Source organism: Typopeltis vanoorti, chromosome 17 (assembly GCF_054136105.1).
Source record: "Typopeltis vanoorti isolate ZY-2024b chromosome 17, IOZ_Tvanoo_1.0, whole genome shotgun sequence".
NCBI lineage: Eukaryota > Metazoa > Arthropoda > Arachnida > Uropygi > Thelyphonidae > Typopeltis > Typopeltis vanoorti.
The window spans coordinates 98,707,477-98,713,476 of NC_143565.1; positions in this window are offsets into that span (position 1 = coordinate 98,707,477).

Below are 6,000 nucleotides of genomic sequence, written 5' to 3' on the forward strand. Positions count from 1 at the left end.
GAGGATCGTGGTTACTGCCGCTTGAACGTTTTCAATGGTGTCGTATTGCTTTCCTTTCATCGACAAATGAAGTCTGGGGAAGAGAAAGAAGTCACAGGGTGCTAAAATAGGTGAATACGGTGAGTGATGATCCAACACACAAAATTGTTTTTGCTCAAAAACTGTCTCACAATGTTCTAACGATGAGATGTTGCATTATCGTGCAAAAGTGACCAGCTGCCTGTATCATGATATTCATGCCGTACGCGACGAATTCTCGCTATTAGTCGCTTCAAAACTTCGAGATAAAACTCACCATTGACAGTTTGGCGAGGAGGAACGAATTCCTTGTGGAATCGTAGAAACAAATCAGCATTGTCTTTACTTTTGACTTCTCCAAGCGACTTTTTTCGGATGCCCCTCTTCTGGTGGTCTCCACTCAGCACTCTGGCGCTTTGTTTCGGGCTCATACTCAAAACACCACGTTTCGTCATCAGTAACGATCGTTAGGAAGTTTGAGCCCTTACGAGAGGTTTTAATGAGGTCCTTGCAGTGTCCAATTCGATACATTTTTTGGTCGTCGGTCAACTTCTGGGTAACAAATCGCGAATTCAATTTACGAAGGTCCAAACTCTCGGTCAAAATGTGGTGCACAGTTGATTTTGGAATCCCCAATTCATCTTTAATCAATCTCACGGACGATTTCGGGATTTATTCAATGAAATCACGCACTTTTTCGATGTTAACTTAGCTCAGTCCAGTTTTTGGACGACCCAGCTTTTCGTCGTCCTCAAACGTCTTACGACTCCTTTGAAATCGCTTAAACCATTCATAAACTTGAGTACAGGATAAGCATACATTACCGTATGCTTTTTGAAGCATTTAATACGTTCCGGTAAAACTTTTACTAAGTTTAACACAAAAGTCAATCGCAGCTCTCTGTTTGAAACTCATTTTCCGATCGTTCTTCAAAACACGCTGTCACTCCTGGCACTATAACTCAGCTTGTAATGAAACAAATGTCATAAATAGTTTCTTCTATTTTCGAAAAGTTCGGTTTCTTTTAGGACAGGAGGTGTATTAATAATTATTTTATTCTGATATTTCATTTTATCCTTTCACACAGCCTCAACTTCTCGAAAAGTACTAGATACTGCTTAAGGTTAAAATGTTATAAATTTTCTAGACAAGTTAGTATTAAGTGTCCAAACGTTCACTATGATTTGATCAAATTATGAATATATCGTAGGGAGATAATTGGAAGGGGAGTATCTGTGGAAATTGTGTAAGAGCATGGCTACTAGAATGTGAGGAAGGACTAGATGTTTTGCTTGGAAAAAGGTGAATGATCAGAATGGAACGTTAGAGGTAGTTTTGAGTACTCTGACAGAGAAAGAGTTTAAAGAGGTATTGCTATGACAGGTGTGAGAGAAATCGAGGTAAGAATAGTGGTTGACGAATTTTAATCACTTAGGCTATTATGGAATCTCAGTGGGAAATAGAATGGGACAGCAGCTCGCGTGTTGAGAGGGTACAAGAGAATTGGCATTGCCTCACTCTAGACTATTGAACTTAACTCTCAGCTCTGGTAAAGGTCGAAGGGAGTAGAAGATAGGCAAAGTCCCATTCTATAAAGGAAGCTGACTCCAAAACTGTGGAGTCAGCTTCCTTTTTATTACAGATAAATCAGTATCTTGAGAGTGGTAAAAGTATTGGAAAAATTGGTCAAGGACAGAATTCAGGAATGGGTAGATAAGAATATGATACTCTATGGAGGACAGCATGATTTTGCAGAATAGGTTATGCATTAGTAATTTACTTACATTTTTTATAATAATGACGAATGAGTTAGGCAAACGGATAGTTAAACAATGATAATGCTGTATTTTGCAAAGACGTTTCTTAGGATACCACATGGAACACTTGGTGACATTATTATTATTATTATTACATGGAGAACTTCATGGGGCCTGTAGACTCATTGAGGGGGTGCCCTAAACATTATGCCAAAAACTATCCAATATTCATACAATATCTATCTATCTATCATACTTCACTTTGAACTCATTTACAGTTATGGTCCCCCAAGAGTTTTGGCAATGCTGTTGGCGCACTTTCCCTCGATGAGTCTCTGGACTTCCTGGAGGTGTCACATAATAATAATAATAATAATAATAATAATAATAATAATAATAATGCACTAATTTATCTCTCTCCAAACAAACAAACAAACAAAAACTGTTTACATTCTTGCTCAATTTCGAAGGATAGCCCATGGTCCTCCTACCACCAGACCTGTTCTGAAAAAAATTCCGCTATATCAGTGCTGTTAAGAACTTTCTGGAATACATATATTTCAATCATATCACCCGTTTCCTCCTATCATCCAATTTCTATAACTCACAAATCTGTACTTGTCTTCATAAGGTTCATTCCATACATCTGCATACTCATCTTGGTCACATGCCTTTGGGTTTTCTCCATCTCCTCATAATTTTTCAAGAAACCCCACTGGCTGGATCTATGCACCATAGTCAAGACAGGGTCTTATCAAGGCGTTTAAAGGAGGTAAAATATTAGGATGTTCTTCAGTAGCCAAGTAATCCAATGAGCTATTTTAGCCACTTTTACAATATGCCCTCTAAATTTCAACTCCTGATCACCAGTGCCCCCAAATGCCTAGCTTCATCAATTTTCTGAAGTACAATTCCATCCATATTGTACAAAGCCGGTATTCTTTTCACTCCACTTTGGCACAACAGATATCCCTTCTCCTTTTCCCCTACTGTCAGTGTATTAAAATCATCATGTAAAATTTTAACATCATTTTTATTAACTATTGCCCCTAATATTTCCCCTCAGATCATTTCATATATCATGAATGTACAAATTAAATAGTAGTGGCCCAAGTACAAAACCATAAAGCATGCCACTAGTCTCAGGCCTTCTACTAAACTCTACTCTAAATAAATCACTGTCTGGTTTCTCTTTATTAAATCAACAACTTCGTATTCATCCCCAGTTGCTGTAATTTATTTATCAGAATTTCATGCAGTATCTTGTCAAAAGCTTGTACAAAGTCTAATAGTGTCACTTTCTATCCGTTACCTTTATCCAACTAATCTGCCACTGTATTATAAAAGATGAGCAGGTCATTGAAGAATGAACTACACTTCATAAAACCACACGGCCCATATAATAACCCATTCTTATCTACCCATTTCTGCAATAACCAACTTTTCCAACACCTTAACCACTCATGAGATGCTAATTGGTTGATAATGTACTACCCCTGTCTTAGAGCCTCCTTTATCCAGTGAAAAATCTGTTTTCCTCTCTTTTTATCTAACCAAGAGCTGAGACAAATTTAGCAATTTAGGTTTGTAATATTCGTAATATTTGAGCTGAAATGCCATGTAATTCCACAGCTGTACAGATTCAATGCATCTCCTGTTCATCTATCTATATTTCCATATCAGCTTTTGCTTCTCTTCTAATTTCAATATCTCCAACTGGATGATATACCCTTGCAAAGTGATGAGTTAATAATTCAACTATTTCTTCTGCTTCAGTTACTTCTTACCATCGGCATTTGTTAAAATTATTCTTCTGTAACCATCTTCTTTTTACTTGGCACATATTGAAAGAACTCTTTGGGATTAACTTTGACCTTCACCGATAATTTGCTCACATACTCTGAATTTTTCTTCCTAACCATACTTCTCACCCTTCTGGATTTTGCTGTGTCACATGTGCATGATGATGACAAATTTCACTTGTTTTTTTTTTTTTTGTATGTGTGGCTCCTGGTTAATGAAACTGTTCATCCATTTTACCTTCCACTTTATTTATTCTCATGACTCTAGGTATAGAGTCTGTTGTTGCTTCCCTCAAAATATTCCTTTACCATCTCCCATTCAATATCACCATTTTTACATACATCCTCTTATGTATTTTTACATGTATCCTCTCTTAAATGAAAAGTTTTACGCATTTAATATAAACAACTGCTGTTTAATTTGTACATAAATGACATGGAACATGATTTCGAGGGAAATATTCAGCTGTTAGCCAATGATGCAAAATGGGTAGAGTAACAGTTAGACAAGGCAATGTAGATAGCTTGCAGGATGATTTAAATAGGCTGGCAGTATGGACAAAGTTACTGAATACAAGCTTAATATATTCAGTAACTTTGGATGGTGTTGGTCGAATTTGAGAGGGCATATTGCTTAGATGGATAAGGTAGCTTATACAATTACTTGTTTATTGAGGAACGCACGCTAACAAGCAGAGATAAGGAACTTATTATTCTTCGTCACAAGGCCTAATATTACGAAGTCGGAAGCTATACCAGGAAAAAAGGACAATACCATCACACTACCACCTCCGAATTTCAAAAGTTGAGGTTACACAGTCTGTAAAGAGACGTTCCCCGGATATCCACTACACTCACGCATGTTCATCTGCTCGGTAAAGGATGTGGCGTGATTCGATGCATCATAACAATCAGATTATGATTGTTATCATGCGAAAAATCTCCAAAACAGCTTTCCGAGTTTCCACATCCCCTGTACCCGCGCATGACACCACTGAAGATGATGATGCATGTTGGTTCGGGTAATGTGAGGCTGGCATATTTCGGTACTACCATGGAAACCCGTGTTGTTGAGCCTCGGTTCAGAACGCCTTTGTGCAGATTTGTGTTCCAGTAGATGCCCAGAACTCGGCATTCAACGTGTCGGTCAATGAATGGTGATTTTTACATATTATTCTTCGTATCACCCTACGATCATATTCACGCATTTGTGTAATATCTGTAACATTAAAACTGTAAAATCACCACCTGGATGATACACCTTTGCAAAATGATCACTCAGCAACTCAACTATTTCTTTGGCTCAATCAGCTTCCTACGATGAGCACTATTGAAAGTCATTCTACCATAATCATTATTCCTATTACTTGCTACATAACGAAAAACTCTTTTCGGTTTACTTTGACCTGTTTGGCTAATTTTCTCTCATAGTCTGATTTTGCCTTCCTTATCATACTAGTCATCAGTGGCGTCGCGTACCCATTTCGATTGGATGTGCTGTCGTGTGACTTATACAACCCGCGCTACAAAATTCACTTCAGTTTGACCGTATGATTGTATTTTTATCGATGTATTTTAAGTTTTAAGAGTGTATAACACATCAGTGCTCAACTTAATTGGTCAGTTTGCTGCAAGAACGAACTCTAATTAGTTCTTGCAGCAAGATTGCTCATACAGACCTGTACCCTGGGGCTTGTGTAGTAAATATGTTTTTTTCACAACTTGCAAAATCTTTTGGGAACAGTCGAAAATGAGAATGCGAAGATATTTGCGACTTTAATATTCAAACAAATAGACATCTGGAACATATTATACCAGATATCACCCCAGTTGAACAACAAGAACATGTGTGATTTATTGTGGTTTATTAACGTAGCAATACCAGTGATATAGTACAGCTGAAGAAAATGTACATGAAGAACTGACCAAGTACAGAGATATTAAAATTAAACGCCTTTGGAAGAAAAGGGCAACAGTTCTAATTGTCATAGGAGAAACCAAGGACATTTATCAAACGACTGGAAAAGCTGAGACTCCTAAACATAACCCCATCTCGACCTCAGAAAATGGAACTAAACATCTTAGGGACTAGATATTTTACAATATCTGTTCGATTCAAATTTCAGTATGCTGTTGCATGCTCCTTGTTTCTCTTTGATTCTACTCTGTTAATTGAATGTAGAAATTATAATAATATGCCCTCTTTATTCCCCTAAAATAGCAGGCAGAGCTCCTTTAGTCCTAAGTAACTTTTTGAAGACTGTGAGTAGTAAGCATTTGGCATGGAAAATGGGAAGGATGTGGTCGCCAGTCTCCATCTCTCTAGCTTTCACTGATTATGATCCCAATGTATCAATGGATTAAATATTTTCAGAAAAGAGTGTGTGTGTGTGTGTGTGTGTGTGTGTGTGTGTGTGTGTGTG